Below are 26746 nucleotides of genomic sequence, written 5' to 3' on the forward strand. Positions count from 1 at the left end.
TTGCATATCTGACGAATTTTTAACCATCCGTGGTTATTTGTACAAGTTGATTACATTTCCTTTTGTAAGTAATTCCTGGTACTGTTGAAACACTTCACATGACATACAAAACATCCGGAGCTTTGATAAAAACTAAAATGTGACGCATTTCCGTTTCCTTGGGCAATAATTCCACTTATTTGTCGAATAAGATGAAGATAACGTTGATTATATCCAGACTTAAGGAATGAACTCAAAGAATGAATTTAATATTTGACTTTCACTGGTACTATTTAGAAAACAGACGTCTTTGACATCTGTTTTCTGAACATTTGGTGCTGTCTCGTAAAACGGATGTATTGGTGTGTGGGCCTACGTTGTGTGCTATTGATAAAATTTATCTCAGTGTTTGACAGTCCTTTCATCCTTATCTTTAGTGTCATGTCAAGCCCCCACATATGTATTTATCAGATAACTGTGTTACGCAATTATATTAACTTACTTAAGATCCCGCTTCCAAAGATGTTTCAAAAAAGAAGCATCTTATAAACTAAACATTTTCGAAATGGGGAAGGAAGCTATGAAGTGGAAGACCATGCACCAATAATGAAAGAAGTTCTGTAATTAAAATATTAACACCATAAAATTTCACTGGATATTGGCTAAACTATTGAATAAGAATTTTAATATAATACAAAAATTATTAAATATAAATTAAAATAATTTAGACACAACGTAGGTATACAATTTTAAAAAAAAATGTAAATAAAATTATAAGGAAGAAAATAGGCAAGAAAACCATTTTTAATAGTGGCGCTGCGCTTCTGGTATTCCCATGATCCTCTTGTGTTTTTCTTTCCATTGCCATAACAATCGTTATTGAGTTTGGTAAAGCAAAGTAGCATACGCCAATGGAAGCTACCATGTTTGTATATTTTGTGTCTGTTTTATGTTATTTATATTATGTTTATTTTATTCATACAAAATGTTATAATTGTATTGTGTTTTAATGTATTTGGGCAATTTGTATTTAAAAATAGAAACAATTGTCAAATATAGATAGGCAAGAGAGCCGTTTATTAATATCAAAAGTAAGAAATTTTAAGATTCTTTTGGTTAAAATTTTATTATTGATGTATTACTTAATATAACCATTTTTAAGTTTAGCATAATCATGGGATAGATATCAGAAGGAATGAGAAATTTCTTGAAGGATGCAAAATGTTTTATGTTTATACTTAAATCGCTTAGCAAGTTTAGGCGTCCAGCATGTTTTTTTTAAATTAAGAATTAGAAACAGACTTAGAGGCCGCCGTTTTAGCAGTGTAAGCCAACTATGTGGAAAAATTGGGCGTAACCTAAATTCAATGGACATTCAATAAGACTGTCCCAAAGGAAGTAGGCTAGAAGGTCGGGCACCAAATGTAGAGTTAGGGTATTTTATATCATACTTGTTTAATAGACACATGGAAAATTAGGCAGTTTGAAACTGCTGAGTAATCGGATTTAAACTTAAGAAGTCAGAGGCAAGGCATTGGTAAAATTTGATTAAGAATATCAGAACAACGAGTAGGGCAGGATAACTGTTGTTTTAAGAGATAATATATATTAATTTGATGAATTATTTGATCAAGAAGAGTAGCTTTCGATACAGTACATGGGTTAAAGTCGCCGCTAATTATCATGGAATTCAGAACCAATAATACCAGTTGTGCGGGAATTACCTTTTTTCTCTAACATGATAAGTTTCAAAGTTTAGACAGGTGGGAATTTTCTTGAATAACGGGGAGAACATTTTACAGTATACTAAGAAAAGGGGACGTTACCTCAACGCAGGTTATAATGCAAAAAAACCGGTTGAAACTGTGTAGTCGGTTCCTACCTGCCCAGGCACTCCCCAAAATTCAGGCACTGCTCCGTCTTGGAGTCGACCTTCAGAAATTAGCTACCGACTACAAATACCGTCACATGCTCCTCGAGTGGATTCCATCTGTGGAACTAGGATAATTTCCTCCATATGACGTTTAGTCCTCATTTTTCATTATTATAATTTACATGTTTGTAACTCATAATTTCCATGTAACGGTATTTTTTTTTTTCCTGTTTGCCAATTAATTTCATTTATAATGTAAAACTCTTGGCCATGTCGCCGTGTTGAGTATTATTGTCTCTAGTACATGTCCTGTACTTATTAGCAATAAAGAATTTATTTATTTATTTATTTATTTAAAATTTGAAATAGAAATAGCCTAATCAATAATGCTTCTCTACGTTGAGAACACTTTTAATAAAGATGGTTATACCACCTTCACGTTTTCCCTTGTTGAAGAGGGATGCACTAATATCCAGCATTAGCAGGTGCAGTTGCAAACAATTGTAGAACGGTTGAAAAATTTTTCAAAAAAAGTTATCCTATGATTCAGGGAAGACAAGAACATCATATAAGTGAAAGATAGTCTGATGAGTTCGAGATCCAAGATCTTGTCTGATAATGTTTTGTATATAAATGTCGAGATTAGAGATTATTAATTGGCGGAGTAATGGTTATGTTTCTGTCTTTTCGAATATCTGATTGACATTTCTGTTCACCTAACTAAAACGGATCTGCCCTTTACCTATCCTTCAAACACCCAACTTTTCTAATCTCGCATACGCGTTCCTGAAATGGATCTTCCTTTTTCTTTATCTTTGCTTCAAATATCACAGAAAACTCTGCGAAGAGATTGAAATACTGTATTTAAACCATGGCTTTTCAACTAACGACCCACTAGAAGAGACGTCTAGGGTGAAGGGACAGAGGATCAGCATCTCCGAGTTCAGACATTGTGTAGGAGGCCCGAATCACTGTTATAAAAGTTATAAAAAGTGGAAGAGGCGGTCTAAGTGACGCTATTTATCCCGGGATTTGTGTTGCTCTCTCGACCTACCCATCAGATAATCATGAGTGGTATGGGAGAATTCCTAGAAATATGATTTTAATACTGTGTCCCGTGGATGAGTATATCTAAGTTACATGTTGTTAGCCCATTTCCCTAAAATCAGAAGTTGGGGAATCCTAATTAAACCACAGATTCTAGCCTTCCTGTAGTAGCAACATGACCTACCTTGTAAAGTGATAGGGAGCTCTATTTTATTTTAATTGTTTTTTGTTTTATTATTATTTTTTTCATCTGGGTGAAGTTTCGTTTGGTTTTTGAATTTTTTTTAAATGGCTTACACCATTTCACGTAGGAACAAGCCACGACCCACCTTGTGTCCAGGTCCTCATAAGTAGCACAGTTGGTATCGTTACCGTTCTTCCAACTCCTAGCTGGAAAAGACCTGAATTCCAATCCCGCCAATGGGCGAGGAATTTTTATGGACCTTTTTCACAAAGTGGCTGAGTTAATTGGTTTGTTTTTTTCTCCCGGAAAATCGGATTTTCGTCCAGCAAATCAATCGCATACAGTGCAATATGGCCTAAGTTGCTGATGCGCCTAAAAACCTTACAACAACAACCTTGTATCCACGTACGCCCGAGGTTGAGAACCCAATAGATTAAACTATTGACCATATTTGTTTCAAAGCTATTTTATATGACCCTGTGGTTATTACTAGGGTGACCAACTCTTGATCAACCAATTTCGAGGACCAATGAAAAAAATCGGAATTTTTTCATTGGCATCAGATTACAAAATACCTTGTAATATTAACGTACGTACATATTCCTTCTTGGTCCCTAAACTGACTGGCTGACTGCTTTTGTTTCAATTCAACCCCTTCACTCGCAAGCTATCCCCGGACCCCCGCGTTATCTATACATGCCAACGAACATGTTTCACATATACATGTATTACGATGTGGCAGCACACACACGCGCACCAATCCGAAGCTTGGATTTTGTTCGTGTCTGGGAATGAAAGACAAATAAACATCGAAGATGTAAATGGAGATTTATTTTATTTAAACTTTCTATACACATTCACGTTATACTAGTTAATGAATTTTAGTACAATCTATTATTATATTTTATATTATTTATTTTACGTTATGTGATAAATCGGGACAAATGACGTCCCGCCTAGGGTTCTTTCGGGACGCCTCTATAGACAGCCGAAAATCGGGACGTCCCGCAAAATTCGAGACGGTTGGTTACCCTAGTTATTACAATTGAGACACCATGTTAATGGTGCCTCAACTTGGGCATGTTAATTATCCTAGATTTCAATGTTTTATAGACAAAATGGAGCCGGCATTAGTTATAATATATGCAAATAGATTTTCTTCACACGTTTTATAGCTACACAGATTGAACTGATTTAACCAGAGATTAAACCGACTTAAAGATCTGGTAACGATATTCGGTATTTACCCGCTCACAAATTTTTATCTTATGGTTAACATAGCAGGAAAATTGCTATGTTATTTACTGAAATAATATTATTTTTAATATTTCTAAAATACTTTGGGAATTTTTAGAAATTATAATTATATAAATCGTTAGAATTAGTAGAAATTGTAATATATAAAATTAGTGAAGGGATAATGCAGAATAACAAATAAAGAAATAAGTAATTAGAATAACAAACAAATAAACGAATACTAATTTTCCCGATTTAAATTTGTTCACATCATTATGAATTACCAAAACCGTTGTACTAAGGCAATAGTAATGTTGATATGGGGTTCAAAACTCGAAATTGCACCTAGGACCCTCCACAACGGTTCATTAGTGACGGAACCTGTTTTAACGTCTGTAGTAAACAACTACTACTATCAGACGACCGAAAAATAAATACACTATCCGTAATGTCAAGGTGACCTGTCGCTCTTACCACAATCCTCTACGCTGAAATTTTCTATACCCTCCTGCAGCGTTTTGACAGCGACACGTTATCGTTACTGCAGATGGATGACATGCAGTCTGTGGTCTTTAGTGTGGCAACAATGCTATACAGGTAATGACCTGAAAACTTTGGCACCCACCTTCTCCTTCCACTTCCCCTATTTGAGATAGTTATTAGGGAGTTTCCGTTCCATGCACAGTTCAGCGAACCACCTCGCTCCACTGACTGAAGGATAATAAATCATTCAGGTGATATCGATAAACAGACTATCATTCCTTGAAGACCTGTACAGATGGACTTTTGATTACATATTTTATGGGGATAACATAAGTGCAGAGGGGACGACGCCCATGATTAAACAGAGAAGAAATGGCTGAAGAGTACAAGTGATAAAATAAATAAAAAGATAACATGTGCAGTTAAACATATGGGTGATCGAAAGTGAACAAATTCGTAGAAAAGGGGTGCCATTTCTCGTGTAGAAAAACAATATTTATTGGTGTTTAAAACCACTTTGTAAGAATAGTATGGTTTTACTTCCTGGTTTTTGCAACATGGTAATCCTCTTTGAAGTTTAACTTTAATTCTGAATGCGTTATCACTTTGTTAGACGTGATGGTGAATTTTTAACCTTATCATCTCACTCAGGCAATGAAGCTGCTTTGAATTTTAAAAGTGATGCCAACCGAAAATAATTGCACTAAATACACAGTCAAGAATTCTATCAGCAGCTCCAACTGTTAGACTGTTGATCCAGGTCACCCACTAGTAGACAGGACTTTGAACGAGATACGACCCTGAGTGACCTCATTTTCAATCGCAGCTACCGATCTATGTAGCAAGAGGGCTTTTTGTATGTGTTGTTGGAACTCATTCCATCTGAAATGCATAGCTTGGATGCCTGAGGGCGTGGGACAGCTCTGAAATGAGCTGTTTTAATTACTTCAGTTTCAGAGAGTGTAATTTGAATCTTTTCAATGAAATTTTAGTTATTAGCAATCTATTTACACATTATCAAAATCTTTCTCGAATATATGTTTGTTAATGATATTAGACTTGAGTTTTGCATCTACAAAGATAAATTATATATCATTCGAAAAGTTACAACCAGGAATCGATTTTGTTATATTAACCAGAAAATCACAATATTATAAACACTGTAATACTTTAAGTCGTGGTTTAATGGATAAAGAGATGCATTTCACGTGTGCTTTTATTACTTTTGCTATACATGATGAAATATTTTTTTCTAACTATTCCTTGATTCATTTGACAGAAAAACTGAACAAAGTGATATAAATAAAAAAAAAATAAAAAAACATCACCGGAAAGGCAATTTACTGGTTAAATAAACTAATCACTGAACGTTAAACTTATTTTTGACCTTTATAACCAACCTCCACGGCATTCTGAGATTCACTAGTATCACAACCAAACAAGTTGATCTCAGATCCGTCATACCATAATATACCTACAGATAAAGCAAAATGACTACTTTTTCATATTGCTCTAGACATATACTAGATGTGTAATTATACTAAAACTCTTAATATTCCTATATTATGGATTCTCAAACAGTTTTGAATATTTTAGAATTTTTAAAAATGTTCAGTACCAGATTATATCATCACAAGGTAGTGTTGCTTGGAGTAATAGTGAAGAAATTATGGAATACCAAATGTATTATATTACAGAAATTCAATAAAAAATAGAGAATATTCTAAAATCTTCTATTACATCAGGTATTTTTCAATTCTTTATTGGATTTCTGTAATATAGCACATCTGATATTCCATAATTTCTTCAATATCACTTCAAGCAACACTACCTACTGTAATACCAGAATCCCTACTAAAGGGACGGACAGTTACGCACCCGGTAAATCCGAAGTATCTCTATAATATGCTTTTTTTTTTTTTTTTTTTTTCGCTTTTGCTGTATGCTTGCTAACCTAAATTATATACCTCAAAATCTATTAGAGCAATTCGAGGGAAATTGAAATTACTCCTCTTCCTCTTTGCCTTAAATCGGCAAAAGCCTTTCCTATTCACTACATAATCATTTTTCTCTAGTAAATAAACCTATAAGAAAATTATTAGTTGGCACTCGCTTTCATTATTTTTGATTCACTGCTACCTGTCGGGCTAGCTGTTATTCTGCCAGTTTGCTGCTAAATTTAACATTAATTGCATCTATAATTTTAGAGTATTTGAATCTATAATTTTGGATATTTGCACCTAGACAACCTGACAAATAGCAAACAGAAACAGATAGCTTTAGCCAATTATTGATAGGATGTATTAAGTGGTGCTAGCCCTAGAAAACGTACAATCTAATGTATTTTTTTTATCAGTAATTAGCTTCATCATCATTTTATTATTTTTTTAATATTATTTTATTGTATTTTATGTATATATTATGTATTTAATTATAGGATATAACAATGAAGTCCAACTTAGGTTACCTTACGACTTAGGTTACTTGGCCTTATAACTCTATAGGTATACTTTTACTCTGAATACCTATATTCCATATTCTTATTAAATTTCATTTGTCATTTGATTCCCTGGATATACTGTTCAATAAATACTGCAATATAAGTTTTACAGACTTATGTAATGTTTAATCAATATCTATTATTGATGGCATTAATCTGATCTGACACTCTTTTTCTAATTCTTATTTTTCGTTATCGTACAGATCAAGGCCAACCAGTGTTGATTTGCAAGGTTTCTCCATCAGTTAAGTGAACGTAACCGGGAAATACTCATGATTCCAAGCATTTTCTTTAAAACTCCCTTTTTCCTTTTATTTTCGACACTGTTTGTGCTGAATTTAAATCAAGGCATTACGCCACCTTGGAAAATCGGATCACCAGTCAGTATCTTAAGGAACTCTGGATGTTTATATACTCAAGAGAAAACAGAAATTCGATAAGCTTTCAGATTTTTTTTTTTTAAAGGACTCTTTTTGCCTGATATAATGTTTGAAAGACTTCCTGTTAAGCCTTTCATTTATTTATGAGTGTAGTTTTAAAGTCCTCAGTCTGGATAACTGTCATAAGGAGCTTATCAGAGAAGTGTATAGATTGCCCGACTATTTATAGGCTTTTCCTATTGAAACCTCTGCAAAAACTGAAACACAAACTCTTTTCGACAACATTGGTAATCAAATAACGGGAGCGAAAACTTTTTAAATACCCATCCGTTAGGTGTTATTATAGAGTAACTTTATATCATATTATTTATTTAATTAATTATAATTAAAGATGAAAATTTATTAAATAAATAAATTGTTAACAAATGTGCTTTACATTTATAATAGACGTTTAATAAATTCATTTTAAATATATTTTTCTATATTATAAAGTAGAAAGGTATTGAGTGATCCATATTTTTGCATACTATTGTATATAAGGTGGGGGGGGGGTGAAGAAAGATTTGTATTTACCCAGGAGTAGTTGTGATAGGAAGATGAATTTTTTTTTTTTTTTTTTTGTTTCATACCTTGAAATCTTTATATCAACCACAAAATTTTGGTTTCGATCTGACAATCCTTTTTTTTTCTTCTTTTTTTTTTTCCTTTGAAGCGTTGAATGAAGTGAAGTGTCACAAGGGAATGCAGATCAGTGATTCGGTTCCTCTTTCTGCAAGGGAAAATACCCAAAACAATACATGAAGAAATGGTAGCTGTTTATGGAGCCTGCCCGGGTTACAGTATTGCTGAACTTTGGTATAAACAATTCCAATGTGAAAGAACCTCAGTGCATAATGAAAAAATCCCGGGATGCCCAGCAACTGCTGTAACAGAAAAGAGTATTGCAAAACTTGAGGAATTAATCCTGGAAGATCGCGGTATTAGCGTAAAAGAACCAGCTGCAGAACTTCAAATTAATGTAGGGTCTGTGGAGAACATCATTCATCAACAGTTGCATATGCGTAAGTGTCTGCTAGATGGGTTCTCAGACTTCTGACCCCTTACCAGAAGAAGGAAAGGGCACAATGTGCACACGAAATGTTGTCGATGTGCCAGAAAAATCAGGAAGATTTTTTTTCCATGGCTAGTCACCATGGATGAAACTTGGATCCATCACTATGATCCTGAAATTAAACAAATGTGAAAACAATGGAAGCATGCAGAATCACCACCAGGTGCTGGCAAGGTGATGCTGTCAGATTTTTTTTGGGATTAGCATGGTGTAATACTAACAGATTACCTTCAAAAGGGCTGTGCTGTGACGACGACGTATTATTCCATCTCATAAAGCTAGTGCTGCTATAAAAGAAAAACGATGGGGAAAGCTGTCAAAAAAAGTGCGCCTGCTCCATCAGGTGGGTCCAACCAGAAGCATCAGTCACCTGGACAGAATCATCTGTCCAGGTGACTGATGCTTCTGGGTAGTCAAGTGGCCAAACAGAACACACACACAAACCTACGTCATTCACATATCTGGCCCATTTGTATTGATACTGTTCTTCACATATATGAGGCGGAGATGAGCTGACGTTCAAGGAGCCGCCCTTTACAAAAACACATGTCCATGATTATGCTCCAGCGCATTTCTCGCATCCTGCAGTGAGAACACTTGTTCCCACGAATGTGTTTTGAAATATTGCCGCATCTTGCTTATTTACCCGACCCAACACCCTTGCATTTCTTCTTCTTTCCTGCCCTGGCGTCCTTTCTTCGTGGAAAATACTTTGCTGCTGATGATGAGGGATTTCTGATGTCGAGTCGTGGATTGAAGAACAGTCAGAGGACTTCTACAAAACTGATCTGCGGAAATGTGTTAAGAAGTGGCAAAAATGTATAATTTTGTCTGGTGACTATGTTGAAACAGTGTAATACATGGTTTTTGGTTCAAGCGTCTATCACAACTACTTCTGGGTGAATAAAAATCTTTGAATCGCCCCCCCAGGAAAACCAAACGTTTTCCGAAATTTTAAACGTAATAGTTTACCCATCGGTTTCATCATTTACATTTACAAAAATTCGTTATCAATCTCAAATTAGATCTACCAAATATGACGTTGTGTGAGACATTCACATTCCTGTACTGAGAAAGCCATTTATGCGCGTAAGGTTCACCCAGAGCTGACTATAACAGCTGTGCGTATCTTTATAAGCGGTTGTCTCCATTTATGTTATTTATTTTCGTACATGTTAACCTTGAAGCTTGTGGCCGTAATTGGAAATTGTGCTGTATAACTGCATCACAATAAAGATTTATTTGGTGGTGCAAATTTTGATTTCCCCCCCTGCTGTGCTCTCCCAGAGCACCTTCCTGTTTAATAAAAGGCATGATTTCACGTGGACAGAGAACAAATAATTTGCCTCCTTACAGTCGTCTTTGATCTTGGTTAAGGATATGATATTAGTTTCAGTACTAGTTCGTCAAACTTTTTTTCATTTTCAGAATTTCGTTCTTTAGATGTAACGCATGACAAGTTATTGACACATTCAAAAACTCGCTGGTTAAGTTTATATCATGCGATCGACCGAATATTAAATATTTTCGGATTATTGAAGGCATGAAAGCTGCTGAAATTTATTCTAAAACCTTTTGAATTATCATTAAATGAAGTGTATTCAATAATCCGAAAATATTTAATATTCGGTCGATATTATATTCTGGCACATAATTGGAATGAAATCTTGAAAGAATATTTTTTGAAATTCAAGAATCATTATTCAAAATTATTTAATTGGGCATACTTCAGCTTTTAGAAAAATCTATAATTGATTTAACAGATTTTGTTTTAGATGACTGATCGATTATAGACTACTGTCAATCATTGTCAAAAATTTATAGTTTTAACACACCACAATGATTGAAGTAAATGTTTAGAATGTTACCTCATCCTGTCAATGTTCATTGGTCAGATGAACGAGACCGCCTAGATGTAAAAATCGTTAATGCCATTATATTATATATGCTAACTTACATTATATTGTGTTATATTTAACACATTTAACGTGTAAAATTTTTTTTAATCAAAATATGATTAGGATAGAAAGAAATTCAATAAAATATGATTGCATAAAGCCTTTGGCCACTGATTTATATTATTGCAATACTTCTCAATTCATCATCATCATCAAGTTATCAGGTAGTGGGCCTAGCGGCCTATTACGGTCTCCAGCCATCTCTTGATTTGCCTTCCTGGAATTCTTCTAGGGATGTATCGGAGAATCTGACGAGGTATTTTGGATTTATCCATTCTTACATATGGTAGCCATTTCTGTCTGTAATGTTGGAAGTATTCTGTTAAGGGTGTCATTTATACTCTACCTTGTATGTCCTTGTTTTTTATGTGATCTAGTAACGTAAATCCTGCAGTTTTCTCATAAATATCATTTCAGCTGAAGTGATTCGTATATGAGCATTGGTTTGCCTAGTGTCTTGTATATTTTTTTTTCTGGTATGTCTTTGAATTTTTGTTGGATTAAAAACTTGATTAATAATTCTATATTGTTCTATATGCTCTGTTATAGTGTTGAATTATGTTATTTCAGGTTGTAGCCAAGATATTTAACACAATTTACTTGTTTAAGAATTGTGTTGCCAATACAAATTTTGCTTCGGACGGGTTCTTTTTCTTGAAAAGCCATGTTTTTTGTTTTTGCAGTTGATATTTCCATGTTAATTTTTTTTTTTTTTTTTTCTTTTGCCCTAAGATTTACTCTACCTGGTGTATTAACTCGTCTTCGTTATTGGAAAAGATTACTTGGTCATATTGTTCGATTATACTTCAAATAAAATACCTGGTGGTAATTGAGTAGTCAGAAATGAAGTTTTCTGAGCAATGCAAATAGGCTGCCAGGACAACTCATGGAATTTTGTCAATGATATAGAGAAATTTTGCTGGTAAGGATTTGGAGGTGATTATTTCATTGTACAAAACAATTGTCAGGCCACACTTTGAGTACTGCATTTAAGTCTGGAGGCTTCATTTTAGGAAGGATGTAGGAACGAGTACAGAGGCATCATTTGTCACTGCTAATGCTAAATATATTAAAACATTTGTGATTTTTTAAAAATATTTCCGTTTCATTTTTAGAGCACATGTTACCTAAATAGGAAGTTCTCATTGCCCTGATTTTTTTTTTTTTTTTATGTAGTTCCTCATTTTAAAGTAGTCTTAAAACTCTTTTTTCCGGTTGTAGCTGTCAGTATCTGGTCACCCTATATTATATGGATAATTTCAGTACATGAAACGCATTAATTTTTTTTATATTTACATACGATGGACAGTGTCTAAAGTAATAATTTTCATATCATGTAGCAGTGCTTGAACTTTAGGGATCATGTGATCTGACCCATCGAACTGAACTGCATTGTCATTGCCATACCTATACTGATTACAACAGTACTTGTTATCTATGGGATTTGAGAATTGCAGGACCAATGCTGCTTGTCATGTGTTCTTAAAATGCAAAAAAAAACAAACAAACATTTTTTTTGCTATCGAGTATTATTGCATTTCAGCAAATTTTCTTTTGGAATCACAAAGAGGACTTTGTATCCAAGAGACCAGTCAGATTTGCAAAAAAAATTTCGTATCTTGTAGTGTTCGTACGCTAATTACACACCATGCAAACACTAATGTAGGTCGTTTCCATTCTGGTGATGGTTTATGCTATACCTGTTGCATCATTATCATATAGGCCATATCAGCTATTGGAATATCCTAGTCATGATGACGCACTTCGTGAGTAGATGTAGAATGTATAAACTACTTTCGAATCGATTATATTGAGATTTTTGGCATTTTGCCAATATGTCTTTGCGCGTGGTCTTTAGATTTATATCAGTATAGTTTTTTATATTAAATATATTGGAAAAACTTTCTTCTACCTTATCCAGACAGATTAGTATTCAACTGTGGGTGATCTTAGGGATTCCAGATCACGGTCCAAACTTGAGAATGAAGGGAGGGGGTTGTAATAATAAATCATAATCATGTTAGTTTAATTACGTATGTGTTAGTTGGCTTAACTGGATTAGCTCTGGGTTAAATTTCTCTAATTACACCAGTGCTCTCAAAGAGGCGATGTATTTGCACTTTATGGATCTCGTGTAAAGTGGAGAGTATGAGAGGGAAGTTTGTCTTCTAATTTTTAGCTCTCTCTTGGCTAGAGCTTCAAAATAAGCCAACAGAACGCAATTTATGGCACAGAAATTTCGATCCTAAGAAATTTGTCTCCAGAAATTTTTCTGGTGGGGCGCAAAGCGGTGGCATAGCTACGAGTACAAGGGCCTCACAAAATTTTAGTGCTTTCCCCTGCCCCCAATGGATATAGTTAGACTTTGGAGCCTCAGGATCTGTTGCATTTTACCGCCCTATTATCGCCACTAATACAGAGGTATTTGTTGGAGGACAGCAGGGTATTACATTATGAAAGACAATGCTGTATATGTTTATTTAACAGTCTGGTAAAAATGGGTAAATAATGCAAAAAGCAGATTGGACGATTGTTCCGGAGCGACGATGGATCGGGATGCCTCTCAGGATTAGCGACATTCAAGAAAGCTTCTTGACTGGGGCGTTATTCCGGGGGAGGTAGCGTCGGCTCTTTCAAAAATTAACGTTCTCTAGAATGTTTTAGAGAATGTTTTATTCTCTAAAACAATGTTTTCCAAGGTGTAAGCAGTGGAGAATTCTGATCCCCTCCCTCCAGATTGCCGAATGTCCCCACGTGATCTTTAACAACTAAACCAATTCAACCGTTGGGCTATCTGACTTCTCGCACCCTTACCGCTGGCATTATTGTTTCTACTGGGTGTAAGTGACAGGAAGAGAAGGAAAAGAACATCAAAAGGAGATAATAGAAGAAAATAGAGCTAAGATGTCGCTTATAAAAAGTGTAGATAGGCCGATGTTGTTTTATTTTTTCTCGAAAACAGCTAATACCATAAGGGGGCCAATATTTGTACCCATGAACTGCGTGCATTGTATTTTAAATTTGTCTGTTTACTGGATGAAAAACAAACCCAAGTTTCGGGTAAAAAAATCACAGACATTGCCCGATACCGACTAACTCGACCACAAGGTGAAAAGTGCTCATAGAAGTTCATCCGTCTTGACGGGATACCAATCCGGGAGTTTTCTACACAGTATGGAAGGACAACGATGAAATGCACACAATACACCGATGCCTCATAGCCTTAGCTTGCATTAGCGCTAAAGCAAAAATACACCAATCAGTCTGGATAAAAATTCAGTTTTTTTCAGTAATGTCCTTTTCAGAAATTACTGAAAAACCAATTAAAGACAACCAACCTCTTCTGCGTGTATATTTATGTAATATCAACACAAAAGTGATCTAAAAGCTGTGTTAATAATTGCTTGACGCTGCGCTACACTTAAAACAGGTGTCGCTACTGTAGGAAACTTGGAAGTAGCAGAAGCTTCGTGTGGGGGGGGAACTAAATTAAAAAATCTGTTTTATATTTGTCATCTTAACATAAAAGTTAATTATTAATTAAAATTCATTTAATATTTTCATATTTTTTAATTATAGAAATATATTTAAAATATTTTAATGCTTATTTAATGATCACGAAGAAAATTATCAAGAATGCTCATTGGTCTACTTTAGGTTCGTAATGGCGGCTGGCATGACCTTTGTATTACACTCTCACTCCCTCCCTACTCATTTAAAGTCATTAGCTCAAAGTCATCGCCAAAAATAATTTAAAATAATAAAGCAGTTGAGTCTCAATTTGATTACTTTAATTGTAATTAATTTTCATTTCTCTAACTCATTAAAAAACTGATATTTTATTGGGGTGAGAAAGTTTCTGCGACTCTTCGTTGGTTAAGGAACGGCTTAGTAAATGTAAACAGAAAGTAGATAAGCTGGAATGAATGAAGGTGTTATTAAAATCATCTATAGTGTGCTAAGGGAAATACATTTGCTATTTACTGATAGAATTCCAGTATCAATCTCCTAGCAACGAATTAACGAGTGTTGTTAGTCGCTTTTATATCACAGCTAAAGTAATCAAGGTTTAGTGTAGTACCGTCCTAATACTAGAAGTGTGACATTAATGTTGCACAACTTGAGCAACCTTCAGGATTTGGTCCATAAATAAAAGATACCATTACGATACAACAGCAGATAAACTGTAATAAAATACATAATGAATTTTCGACTTGTTTGTAGATTATTATCTAATCATATTCTGTAATTAATTCATTTACGATAAAGACACTTGAAAGGAATGCGAAACAGATCGTTTAAAACATTTAACAGTCAATTTTACATTTTTATTTCTTCTATGCATTCCATCAGAAAAGGCAAACTGAACAGACATAACGCTTTATTTTCTGTAATCTAAGCTTCTGAATATTTCATCAATTTCGCTTATTTATTTTTACTTTTTTTTTTTTTTTTTTTTTTTTTCAAAATTAACTCGATTATTACGCTATAGTACATTAGAGAAACCGTTAGACAAATAGTAGAGCCTACAAGCATCTCTACTGAACAGATGCAAAACATTCTGTCAGGTGAATGAGGTATGACAAACATTTCTGCATGATGATCCTTCGCCTTTTGATACCCGATCAAAAATGTCTTAGACTCAAAACATCCAAATAACTTTTTGCTCGTTATCATGGAGATCTTGAAATTTTTTTTCGCCAGATACACAATGAATCAATTGGAAAACGAGACTGATTCTAGAAAAAATAATGATTCATGTATGAGTAAACTAACCTTGGTTTATTCAAAGTAACTTCCTCCCTCGTTCACATGTAACAATCACGAAGCAACTGGAACGCTGGAACGAGTAGTGGAAGGCCGTGACTGGTATACTGTTCAATGGTCTCGTCACAGCTCTTTGAATGGTGTCGACTTCATCAAAATAATAGCCTTTCAGTGATGCCTTGAGCTACGGGAACAAAAAGAAGTCGCACGGAGATAAGTCTGATGAATACGGGTGCGACAGTACGCAGAATTTTTTGCTAGCCAAAAACTCCCGAACAGTGAGAGCTTCGTATCTTGATGCGTTGTCGTGCAAGAGGACCCAACGGCCGTCTTCTCCATGCTGAGGTCGCACACAACGGATTCGTTGGGAAAGACACTTTGGCTATTGGGCACGAACTCTATGTGCCCCTTCAGAATCTGGCGCGAGTGTACGTGCACATTTTGCATACTGTTTAGAGCGACCCTGTTTATGCCACAATTGCTGTAAACACACGAATTCCTTTTTGTCCTGGAAAAAGCTCATTAAAGTGCGCATGCACCAGTTCTGACTTTCATTTATATGGTAAAAATCACCATATATAAAATGTTCCCTAAATGTCACGGGAAGCAGTCATACAATTTGTATTGTATTGCCTGTTATTCATAGGGCAACAGATTGTATTGTACCCTATGAATAACAGGCAATTTTCTAAGACCAGAGAGATAGTTTTATTGCCAATCCAGTTTCTCTAATAGTTTTTCTTTTCTTTCTTTTTCTTTTTTTTTTTTTTTTAATCTGAGTAACAGAACACATTCAAATGAAATGCACATTTTTCGGCTAAGTGGTCCCTCAAAACACTTGTCCTTCGGATAATTGCTAGACTGGTTAATTGTCAACCGCAATTTATATTTTCGGGATCTCAGTTGGGACTGCCTACAATCGGGTACTCCGTGAAAAGGCTGGGAAGGCTCATTCAGAAAGACAACTCTGCTGCCACTATTCGTTCTGACGCTCACTGAGCTTAATTAATTAATTACCCTAATCATAGTGATGTGCTAGGGTTGCCAAAATTCTTTACAATGCATCCCTAAATCATTGAAGCCGAAATACCAAGTGACTATTAAAACAATCTGTTAAACATCCGGTATATAAACTCGCTAGCAAATTTTTGATATTAACTGTTTGTGCAGCTTTCAAGGCTTATTAAAAGGTGTTTGTAACTCAATAAAATTATACCATTTCATGTCCAAACAGTCAGAAGTAGTAATAACCAATAATTATTTAAATATGTACTAAATTTCGAAATCGTTTTGAAAACATTCAAATACAGATGGCAGCACATTACAGCCACATAGATACTACCACTTGTTTCTTGAATATAAATATTAATTTTACAAAGTGTACACCTGAATAATACTAACATTATGTATCTTTTTCTTTTCGGTTCTAGTAAAATAACTAAAGTCACTATAGGTACTGGTTTCATCGGAACAGTATATTGTTCAAAAAGCCAGTCCCAGCACAAAACAGGCGCCTTGGCGCCTGTTTTGTGCTGGGAAAAAGCAGAATAATATGATTGATTTTTAAGAGCAATAGCAACTAAGGCCATATTGCTCCGTATATATTATCTGTAAATTGAGTGTGTTCTGTGGTCGCTTTTCTGTTTGCTGGCTGAAAAACCATGCTATCTACGACTAACTCAGCCACGTTGTGAAAAAGGTCCATAAAAATTCCTAACTTCATCGACGGGACTGGAACTTAGTCTTTTCCGCCCTATGTGGGGAGGACAGCGATTCTATCAACTGTGCTACCCACGAAGAAGCACAGTTGGTAGAATTGCTAAATAAGTAACATTAGAGTTAGTGTTAAACTTCATTGTCAATTAAATTGTACTTTTTAACTAAATACATATAATGACTTAGATTTTACAAACGTAACATAATTAAATAATACATAACTTGACACGGAAGTTATATAAACGGAACTCGTAGATAATACTTGATACTAAAAAATATATATAGCATTATAACTGTGTTGGGATACAAGTTTAGGGTTATAATTTTGTACTGAAATTTTATTGAAATTAAATCGAAATCATGACTCAGACCAGAGCAGCAAAGCAAAAGGCTCAAGCTAATGGGAGTGCTGCGGCTCAGGGGAAGAACTGAGAGGGGCAGTTGCCCTCTGAATCACAGCCTTTTAAAATGCACTGCTTGCTTGATGTTTGTGGAGCATTCGGGTACGGGACATGATATTGCCATGGGGGATGTCTTTGTGTGTGCGCGATGTAAGGAAATCAAGCGACAACTCAGCGTTGTTATGAGCCTATATGAGAGCTTGAAGGACAGGGTGGATGCCCTCGAAGGATCTAAATTGAAGGGCCCATCAAGCTCTCAGCTGCCCACATCAATGCCAGAGCTTGCACTTGGTCATCACGCAACACAGCGGCAACCCCCAAGGCAGAATGCGCTGGTCCCACAGGAACTAGTAGTTGTTGGTGACCCTATTGTCAGTGAAACGGGGAACATGGTATGTAAAAAGGATAGGTGGAACAGGACCAGGGTATGTCTGCCAGGGGCAAAGGTTGATGACGTTGTAGAGCGGATATCATTTTTTAAGGGCACAAAAGGTGATACAGTTATACACGTTGGCACTAATGATATTAAGAGTAGGAGACCGGTAGAATTACTTAACAAGTACAGGTCACTGTTGAAAAAAACCCGTGAATTAGAGTTGAATTTGAAAGTGTCTGCAACTCTGCCCAGACACGATAGGAGAGAGTATATGATGAGAGCCTTGTCGACCAATTTCGGCCCTGAAAAGATTGTGCAAGGCTCAAGGGGTAGAATTTTTTTCAGCCTGGTCTATACTTGTTAACAGAAGAGACTGCGTCTACAGGGATGGGATACTCTTAAATAGAAAGGGCGGAAGAATATTTGCTGATGCTATCGAGGCAGTGTTAGGTGGGTCGGAAAACTGCTAGCTTGGGGGGGGGCATACAAGGACTAACAGTAGCCACTGGCAGAGGTGAAACTGATTCTTGCACTGCTTCTATTGGAATGAGCAGCAGCCTGGAGAACAAGAGGCAGGATATTTCAGAAACTGCTGGGAGTCATTGCGGTACAAGTAAACACATGGGTTGTGTTAGGGTAGCTAAGAATAGGAACAGGCGCATGTATACACCAATGCTAGGAGTTTGGTAAATGAATTTGAAGTATTGCTCAAAACACCAAAGGCAGTATTGTTGGGATATCAGAGACGTGGTGTCACACAGATATAAGGAATGCAGAACTTTACAACGTCTACAGAAAGGATAGACAGGATAGGAAGGGAGGAGGGGTTATGCTATTAGTTAAGAAACACATAAAATCCAAGGCAGTGAAGCCAGTCGACATCGCTGGACAGTGCAGTGTCGAGTCAGTTTTGTGTGACAAAAGCACTGGGAGATCAAAATTGAGAGTAGGAGTGTGCTATATGCCTAATGACTCTGATGATTTTAATAAGAAACTGTACAGGGAAATTAGAGTGGGCCAGTAAATCAGAGAGTCTTATAATGGAGGATTTTAATTTCCCAGATATTGACTGGAATTTGTGGATTGGTCACTCACACACTTGCAAGGTTTTAGTAGATTTACTGGAAGATTGTTTTCTACATCAGCATGTTCGGGAGGCAACTAGAGGGAGTAATACTCTTGATCTGATTATCGGTAGTGATTCTTCATGCATTAAGAATCTGCAGATAAAGGAAGCACTAGGTGGCAGTGATCACAGTGTGCTGAAGTGGAATTTACTCAAAGAGGTAACTACCATCAGGGGTAAAGGGAAGATGGTCTGAGACAGTATTTAAATTCTATACAGTGGGACCAACTGATGATGTTATCAACAGCAAATTCAAAATGGGAAGCATTCAAAGAACTTATCTTGGAAGCTACTAGGCTTTACATATCAACTAAGAAATATTGTTCAAGGTTTTGGCCTAAATGGATGTCAGATGAACTAACATTGGCCTAAATGGATGTCAGATGAACAGATGACATATGGAAGAGAAGAAAAATGCATGGGATACATATAAATTAATGGGTGACATGGAAGCCTATGATTGATATAAGCTGGTCTGTAACCAAGTCACAAAGGAGATTAGGCTGGCAAAGGCAGATTATGAGAAATCCTTGGCAAAGGATGAAAAGAAAAAAAAGAAAAGAGTTCTTTATTTATATAAACTCTAGAAGGAAAGGGATGAATCAGATTGATCCACTTGATATCGATGGGTCAACTGTTGATGATCCTGTTCAGGTGGCTAACAAACTAAACGAGTATTTTGCATCTACATTCACACATGAGGAGTTATTCAGGAAGAGGAATGCCAGAGGTGAAGTAAACTCTGGCAGTGAGCTAGATGATTTTGTAATAACTGAGAGGAAAGTGGAGGAGAAATTGTTGAGGATCAATATAAAAAAGGCACCCGGGGTGGATGGGATCTATCCAGTTATATTAAAGGAGGCAACAAAGAAGTAAGAAAACTCTTAGCCATAATTATGAGAGCTTCTTTGGACTCAGTGGAGGTACCCATAGACTGGAGATGTGCAAATGTGACCCCAATTCACAAAGGAGGATCAAAGGCTGATACAAATAATTATAGACCTGTGAGTTTAACTTCTGTTACAGGAAACATTAATGGTGGCACTGGTTAAAGAAGCACTGCAGGATCATCTAGAGAAGACTTCAGTTATAGCTCGGACACTGCATGGTTTTGTTAAGGGAAAGTCTTGCCTGACCAATTTGATTGGATACTATGATGTAATCACAAAAGAACTGGACGCAGGGAATAACTTTGATATTATATACTTGGATCTTAGAGGGGCTTTTGATACTGTTGCGCACGGAAGACTGCAGCACAAATTGGAGCAGTGTGGCATTGGAGGCAAATTGCTGCTATGGATAAAGGGATGGTTGAGGGGGAGAAGACAGAGAGTGGTAATCAATGGACACTGCTCATCGTGGACTAATGTTAATAGTGGAGTCCCTCAGGGTTCAATGTTGGGTCCACTGTTGTTTTCTGTATTTATAAATGATATTGATGATGGTATATCAAGCTTAATGTCCAAGTTTGCAGACGATACAAAGGTTGGCAGGGTTATTAAGGACACTACTGATGCTATGCTGCTGCTACAACAGGATCTGGAAAGGTTGAGCAGATGGGCTGAGAGGTGGCAAATTAAGTTTAACATTGACACATGTAAAGTACTACATATGGGAAACAGTAACGCCAGAGCAACGTATCAACTCTGGTTCTGCACTGACAGTGGTAGAGAATGAAAAGGACCTGGGGGTAATTGTGCAGGCAGATAGGAAGTTTTCTGAGCAGTGCAGACGGTCTGCAAGAGTAGCTCATGGTGTCTTGTCAATGATATACAGTAATGTTTCTAGCAGGGATAAGAAGGTGATTATTCCCTTGTATGAGGCAATGGTGAGGCCACACCTTGAGTATTATATACAGGTCTGGAGGTCTCATTTTAAAAAGGATGAAGAGCTGCTGGAACGAGTACAGAGAAGGGCAACAAGATTAGTGAATGGAACAAAGAGTTGCTCTTACAAAGAAAGGCTTAAGTTTTGCAAATTACAGTGTCTGGAGACTAGGCACTGGCGAGGTGATCTGATAGAGGTGTATAAAGCCTTGAATGGTTTGAGTATGCTCAATGCCGATGGGATTCTTCCTCTTGCTCAGAATAATCACCTGAGAAGGCATAAATTCAAATTGAGGAAAGACAGATGTGGGATAGATATGAGGAAATTTGCCTTTAGCCAGCGGGTAGTTGGTTGGTGGAAGACTTCTATCTCTTGTTGTGGAAGATGATAACCTAAATTACGTTTAAGGCTGAGCTAGACAGGTATTTCGAACGAACAGAGGGGTGAAGTGGAAGTGGTTTTTTTTTTTTTTTTTTTTTTTTTTGACTGGTGCTGCATAAGCTTGCTTTCTTGCATCATATGCCCCTACTAATGCTAATGTTAGAGTTCTCTACTGACGAAGCTTTGCTTATTTGAGGTAGTGCAGTGCCACTAGTTGTGAAGGCATTTACAATATGCCATTTTACCTACTTCGGTGATTTTCTACGAACTAAAATTATGCTTTGCACTAACTTGTCTAGTAAATTTCCCATAGTCTGAAGCTTTCAGCTCTGAGCCCTTTACTTGTTTACTTTACTATTTTTACTTGTTCCACGAAGTTCTCTGAAGATTTTTTAATCATAAAGGTTTGTGAAATCATTTAAGTGTCAAGAAAATACCATAGAACTTCTTTAAATAAGTTCTTTATTTATTTATTTTTATTGTTTAACAAAAGATCATTATTGCTTCACAATAAACCAGAGGAGGTGTGTTGTTTCTAAAGTAGAATTTTAGAAACGACACACCGTTAAGTTCAGTTTTTTTTTTTTTTTGGATGCTGCTGCATGTTGTGTTTATGGCATTTCTCCCAGTACATTCTAATCTTCTGTCCAAAATGTGACGTCACCATCCTTGCGTCTGAAACTTCCTATTTCCGCCACGTTTAGGTTCTGTAGAAATTCGGAACAGTTTATGTCTCAACATATCCAAGAAGGCTGCGTACAAAGAATTTTCATCAACTGGCGCAGGATATTTCTTCCAGTTACGACCTAGTCCAATATTGGCATATTTTGCAGTTACTGAATGTGGCACCATCTGGTGAGACGTTGAGAATTTAAAGCCCTGAGTATTTTCTCTACATTGTACTGGAGGAAGCCTGCTTAGAAGATGAGGATAAAAGTAACATGTTTCATTTTGAGGAATGGCCAGTGTCATTACCATCACAACTAAATAAGTACAAACAACTCTCATTTTACAGTTTATGGCCTTCAAGCTTCAGGAACTGCTGCAAAATATCTGTAGACAAAAAAGGTAATAATTAATGCTTATTTCATTTATTATTTTTAAAATTTAACTTCAACGTTAAAAAGTATGTTACATTTTAAAAGCTGTTTATATAACATTTATTTATTTAATAAATTTATCCACAAATGCATCTTATATGTACAGTATGTGATATATACTGAGTGATCACTGAATTGTGACCACCTACCTAATATTTCGTAGGTCCTCCTTTTGCCCTCAGTATAGCAGCTATTTGACGTGGCATTGGTTCAACAAGACGTCGGAAGCGTTCGGGAAGTATGGCCAACCAAGCTGTGTGTAATGCGGTCAGCAATGCCGGTATGGAGGTGATTGATGTATCCAGACGCCTGATATGCCTTTCCATAGTGTCCCACAAATGCTCTATGGGATTGATATTGGGGGAGTTCGAAGGCCAATCGATATGCTGGAAGTCAGAACTGTGTTCTTCCAACCATTCCTGCACAAGTGTCCAGTATGTGACCATTCCTGCACAAGTGTCCAATGGCTCGGTGCATTGTCATCTTGGAAGACACCATTGCCATTCGGGAAACAGTGTAACATAGCGGGGTGTACACCGTCAGCAAGCAGTATGGTATGCGGCATGTTTCATTGGCAGGAACTTTGACCCTAGTGCATGTGGAACAACGTATCAGTGGTCTCCGCTATTGTCAACTGCTTGCTGACGTTAAAAAGTATCTGACAATCCCACAACCGCCTCCACCGGCCTGCAGTTTTGATACCATGCATGATGGATCAAGAGCCTCATGTTGTTGATGCCAAATCCGTACACTACCATCCACGATGTGGAGTAAATAACGTGACTCATCCGACCAGCACACCTTCTTCCAGTCTTCTAACGTCCAACTTGCATGCTCTTTGCACCAGGCCAGTCTTTTATGCCGATGAACCTTGGTTAGAAGAGGATGCCGTAGGGGTTGTCTGCTGGTATAGCCCATATGTGCGAGCGTGTGACGCATGGTCATGTCAGATATTGTTCCGGGTTGGCCCATGTTGTATTGGGTAGTCAACTGTTCAACAGTGCTGCGCCTGTTCGCCTGTACCCGGCGCTCACTTCTAACATCAACCTTTCCACCAATTCAGCTGTTTGGGAAATCGAGGCACCAGCTTGACGAGCAACCACAATCTGCTCTTTATCAAAGTCCCATAAATCCTTCCTTTTACCAGTAGGAATTTTACTACCTACTGAACCACTGAGACCTATCTATGCTACGTAGTCGATTAACTCCGCACTCTCGTACTTCACGTGGTCAGCGGGTCGCATTCAATTTTCATAGGGGTGGTCATAATTCAGTGATCACTCAGTGTATATGAAAAAAAAAAAAAAAAAAAAAAGTAATACTGATTGCCGGATTCCCATCGAGCCGATTGTATTGAAATTATTTGGGATGGTTCAGCAATCTTTTTAAAAGACACAAATGTAAAATTTTATGGAAGTCCATATATTAGTTGAAAATATCTGTTGAAATTACATGAGGACAGACGGACATGGTGAAGACAATAGGCGCTTTTCGCATATATGCTAACTCGCCTAACAAGATAATTAGCTAACCAATAAATAAAAAAGTAATTTTCACTTGACTGCACATACTTCACAACGTAACACAACTTTATGTAATACTTTACCGATTTCCTCCTGTAAATAATAAAAATTAAAATGTAACAAGCATTTTAAGGATCTGAGTTTTAATAAAATGAACAAATGGCAACACGTACATCAGATCGTAGCATGCAGTCAACATTTTTGTAATGTACTTTACTTCTTTCGCTTGGATTTTAATGACAGTTGAAATATAACACGTGTTTGACGTTTCTCATTGATTAATATACTGTAATAATGGACAAGTAATAATTCATAATTTATACAAGTTCATAAAAATATAATCTATGCGTTCAGGATCGATTCAGGATCTGTATTCAATTTCGAACGTTTACAGAGCTATGCAGCCTTTCAGTAGTGAAAAATAAATAAAATAAAATAACTAAAAAATAGTTTATTCATACTAACATGTTTATTATTATTTACTTTTTATTGTTTTTATTATTTTTTACCACTGAAAACGCCTTAACCTGTCTTTTAAAATTCAAACAGCCATAGCTCAGTAACCATTCAGAATCGAACACGTGTAAATAAACTTTTATCATTGTTTTCAGTCCTCTGAGACTGTGGGTCACAACAGCTCGTGGGATGGCAAGCAACTTTCCGTGGAACCGGGTTTTAAATTTAATTGTTTTATTTGTTTATTTCTAATAAAAAAAGTTTTATTTAAAAATGCAAAGTTTTGTTATTGTTCAATTGATATATAGGTTAAAATTCAGTTATTGAAAATAAGTGGTATATTTATTTCTTGTCCAACTCTATCTAACCCAGATGAAATCATTAGTTTAATTCATGGTGATAGTTGTGGTGGGTGGGGGTCACACAAATTAATTTATCATTTTAAGGAGACGCAATGTCTCAAAGTTTGAGAAACGCCGATGTAAACTATTGATGAGTGGTCACGTGTCAGTATATTTTCCTATTCGGGCGAGATATTACTCATTTCCTGAAAATATTTGATTGTACCTTTTAAATACCATTATATGTATTGCTTGAATTTTAGTTTAGGATATTAGCAATATTTTTGTCTAGAATGCATTACTTTATAAAACCTCTTGGCAGACTATATTTTCCGTGTAGTCTTTCCTTGATGTGTCTGCGTCCCAGACGCATTATATCATGTGATACTAATATATTGCGCAATATTATTGATCGCTCTTTGGGGTCACTTAATAGAGACATGAAAGGATGTTCGGTCATAGCACTTCGTTTTCACCTTGATCGGCGACATCTGCAGCAGTTGTTCCACACAAATAATAGTTGTGGTTTAAACAGATTTTGTTCAAGCCATGAAATACTTTATTTCGACAACGCATTCGAAAATGGAATTTTCCAGGATACTTAACAAATTCAGCAGCACTGATTTTAACAGCTTTACTTCTAAATGATGAATAATATTTACTTGAATGAATGTTATAAATGTTGAGAGTTAGAATTATGATTATGAATTTAATGTGCTTCTACACAAAGATTCTGTGATTGACTCGTCTGCGATGTTTTTGATCCAAATGGATCACAAATATCGCAAACATGATCCTGTAATGCCTGATCACAATCCTGCTGGTGCCACGATACTGTATAAGCAGAACCCAGTTCTACTGCTGAGAGGTAAAAACTGTTTTACTGATTAATATATGTTGTTTCTTTGTAACTTTGTAAATACTCTATAAATAGCTATTTTTATTGTAAATAACTGTTCTTTTCTAATTGCGTGTTAAATCCCTAGTTTCATTGGTATGGTATTGTAATAATAATAATAATAATATTACTTCCAGAAAAACACAGCAGCACTCTACCAGGCCATAAGGAAGATTGATAAGCGACATACCCCCACTCAATCTAAACGAGGAGTCCCCTCTCGTCCAAACGGAACAAACGAAACTAGAAAGAAGGGCAAAGAAGGCACGCCATGGTAGACACTACAATGACCTCCATGAAGACCACATAGATTAAAACGGCTTCCAATGCATGGCTCACGAGCGGACTCTCTTCCCAGAGACTGAAGGATTCATGCTCGCCATACAATACCAGTTAATCAACACCAGGAACTATAGAAAATAGATCGCAAAGGAGCCCGGAGTGTCAAATAATACATGCAGACGATGCACCTGCCATCAGAAACGACCAAACACATCACTGCAGGATGCAAGTTAATCACCCTGACAGACTCGTACGACCAGGTAGCCAGGCTAATACATCAGAAGCTAGCAAGGAAATACAGTTGATCAAAGAAAGTGTACTGTATTACAAGTACATACCCCAGGCCGTACTAGACACCTCAACCCACAAGCTGTACTGAGACTGCGCCATAATAACGGACAAGATAATCCCTCACAACAGACCGAACATAATCCTTGTCGACAAGAAGGAAAAGGGACTACCCATCTGACTGATATAGCAGTGAAAACACTATGTCACTATGATCGATATCTAATCAGGAAATGACCTATGCAATTATTTACCTGTTTATTTGTAGTGCGCGGAATTCTCAAGGTGGAATAAATATCACAATGTAATTATTTACCCGAAACAAAGGCCTTTTGTTTCGGGTTTCATAATGCATGAGGAATATTGTTGCATCCCAAAGAGCAGGACTAAAATATTTACAGACTATACAAATATTTAAAATATTTACAAACTATGCAAATATTTAAAATATTTACAAAATACTAAATTACTGTACTGTATTTACAAATATACAATATTCATTAATATAAAAAA

General features: G+C 36.3%; 1 long non-coding RNA gene across 1 annotated transcript; it reads left to right on the top strand.

Moving 5' to 3' along the window:
* The first annotated feature begins 869 nt into the window (after positions 1 to 869).
* LOC150084206 (uncharacterized) lies at positions 870 to 26502 on the top strand. Its single transcript, XR_016547055.1, has 3 exons — positions 870 to 904; positions 22050 to 22413; positions 25801 to 26502. It is a non-coding gene; the product is annotated as an uncharacterized LOC150084206 (long non-coding RNA).
* Positions 26503 to 26746: the final 244 nt, after the last annotated feature.

Source organism: Mastigoproctus giganteus, chromosome 6 (assembly GCF_048544385.1).
Source record: "Mastigoproctus giganteus isolate SK-2022 chromosome 6, ASM4854438v1, whole genome shotgun sequence".
Taxonomy (NCBI): domain Eukaryota; kingdom Metazoa; phylum Arthropoda; class Arachnida; order Uropygi; family Thelyphonidae; genus Mastigoproctus; species Mastigoproctus giganteus.